Consider the following 2,818-nt stretch of genomic DNA (forward strand, 5'->3'; position numbering starts at 1 on the left):
GGAACCGGTCTCCACATGGGATCCGAACCCTTGGCGGGAGCGCCACCGTGCTCCCAAGCAGTGCACTCTCCAGTACGCCACCGGGCCAGCCCGAATAGTTACCTTTTGGTAACTACAAATGTTATTTAAAAATTAGAGGAATATGAAATGACTTTGAAGAGGTTTGCTTGCTAGATAAAATGGTCAGAATGGGAGTCTTTTTGGATGAGAAAATGCATGCAAAATTGGAGTGGAAATCTGTTCCAGGCACAAGAAATAACACATAAAAAGGCCTTGAAGGGGGCCCGCTGCTGAGCCAGAGCCAGGACATGGCTATGGCCGCTGCCCCAAACCCCTGCCAAGGATCTCCCAGTGGTAGAGCTGCAGGGCTGAGGCTGAAGATCGGTCCAGAGGTGGTGGGTGCGGGTCTCCCCTGGTTTTTCCCGGCAGCACCATTCTCTGGGCACCACGAGAGATCATGTCTACAGCCTTTGCAGCCTCCTCTTCTTAGCCATTGAGATGATGGAAGCTCCATCCCAGGTCCTCAATTTTGAAGAAATCTACTACGAGGAGATCCAGGTGGAAGAGATTGTTGGAAGAGGAGCATTTGGAGTCGTCTGCAAAGCTAAATGGAGAGCAAAAGATGTTGCTGTTAAACAAATAGAAAGTGAACCAGAAAAGAAAGCTTTTATTGTAGAGCTTTGGCAGTTATCCCGTGTGAACCATCCTAATATTATAAAGCTGCATGGAGCCTGCTTGAATCCAGTGCTGCATGGTGCTGAACCATTGCCATATTACATTGCTGCCCACACAAAGAGTTGGGGTTAGTATTCCCAAGAAGTGGCTTATCTTCACAGCATGCAACCCAAAGCTCTAATTCACAGGGACCTGAAACCACCAAACTTACTGCTGGTTGCAGGGTGGACAGTTTAAAAATCTGTGATTTTGTTACAGCCTCTGACATTCAGACTCACATGACCAATAACAAGGGGAGAGCTGCTTGAATGGCATCTGAAGTTTTGAAGGTGGCAATTACAGTGAAAAGTGTGATGTCTTCAGCTGGGATATTATTCTTTGGAAAGTGATGACACTTCAGAAACCCTTTGATGAGGTTGGTGGCCCAGCTTTCCAAATCATGTGGGCAGTTCATAATGGTACTCTACTGCTCTTGATCAAAAATTTACCTAAGCCCATTGAGAGCCTGATGACTTGTTGTTGGTCTAATGATCCTCCTCACTGCCCTTCAGTGGTGGAGATTGTGTGAAAATAATGACTCACTTGATGTGGTACTTTCCAGGAGCAGATGAGCTGTTACAGTATCCTTGTCAGTATTCAAATGAAGGGTAGAGCCACTCTGCCACAGTACAGGCTCTTTCATGGACATCACTTGTACAAATACTAATAAAAGTAACACTAATATGGAGCAAATTCCTGCCACAAATGACACTATTAAATGCTTAGAATCAAAATTGTTGAAAAATCAGGTACAGCAACAGAGTGAGTCTGGACATCTATACTTGGGAACCTCCCGGGGGAGCAGTGTGACGAGCCTGCCCCAGCCTCTGAGGGCAAGAGGATGAATGCCGACATGTCTGCAATAGAAGCTTGGATCGCTGCAACTACAGGAAATGGACAGCCACGACGTAGATCCATCCAGGACTTGACTGTGACTGGCACAGAACCTCATTAGGTAAGCAGTAGGTAATCTAGTCCCACTGTGAGAATGATCACTACTCAGGACCAGCCTCAGAAAATGCAACCCAAAGTCATCCCTGGGATCAGATACTCCATCCCGATGGCTTATCTCACACTAGATCATCAGTACAGCCTCTTGCACCATCACACACTAAAGAATCTGTGGCAGTGTTTGAACAGCATTGTTATAGGGCCAAGAATATATGAAAGTTCAAATAGAAAGTGTATTGTTCTTACAAAGAAAGCAATAACCTAGTTGCAGAACTGGACCAGGATGAAAATGACCAGCAAAATACATCTCGTTTGGTACAGGAACATAAAAAGCTTTTATATGAAAACAAAAGCCTTTCTCCCTACTACCAGCAACACAAAAAATCAACTAGAGGTCATCAGAAGTCAGCAGCAAAAATAAAAAGGCACTTCATGATACTTTGGGACTGTTAAAATTTAAAATACGTAAAGAAAGACTTTTTTAAAGAAAGAAAAATGCTTAGAATGACAACTCATAAGTGTTAGCTTTTTGGCATGTTCTGATTGCCAACTGCCTATATTTGCTGCATTTACTTATTCCTTTTCTCAGTTTGAATGTGCAATTCCACTGTCTCATTGTATAACATGATGGCATCTGTGACTTGAATAACCAGCAGTTCTCAACTTCAAAACAAATGCAGTGAACTGTGACTGTATATGCATGCTCATTCTGTGAAGTTTAGCCTAACAGAACCTGGATATCAACCTAGCTGCTATGTGCAAACACTATCCTTTTTTCCGTATTAGAGGTGGAACCTCAAGAATGATTTTGTTCTCGTATCTCATCTCAAAAAACTAGTAATTTTTTTCCCCCGAAATATGGTACATACCAAATTAAGGACAGGATATTATAAATGTAGAATAAGTGGTGGTACATTACAGAAATACAGAACCTTTAGGGATAGTTCAAGGGCTTTGATGCCAGCATCCTGGGATCGGTACTGAACTTAGTTCCATCCATAAAATATTTAAAGATAGCAAGTTGATCTAAGAAGTTATCAAAACTATTCTTAAAAATGCTAAAGCAGGTAACTTTTTCTTCCATTATTTTTCTCTGCTCCCACTGAGTTTTATAATGAATTCTTTGTGTATACAGGCAATAAAAGTAAAGACA

General features: G+C 42.4%; 1 pseudogene; it reads left to right on the forward strand.

Annotated features, from left to right (window-relative positions):
• Positions 1–457: 457 nt before the first annotated feature.
• Positions 458–2,101, forward strand: LOC103608092 (annotated as a pseudogene).
• Positions 2,102–2,818: the final 717 nt, after the last annotated feature.

Source organism: Galeopterus variegatus, unplaced genomic scaffold (assembly GCF_000696425.1).
Source record: "Galeopterus variegatus unplaced genomic scaffold, G_variegatus-3.0.2 Scaffold8005, whole genome shotgun sequence".
Classification (NCBI taxonomy): Eukaryota; Metazoa; Chordata; class Mammalia; order Dermoptera; family Cynocephalidae; genus Galeopterus; species Galeopterus variegatus.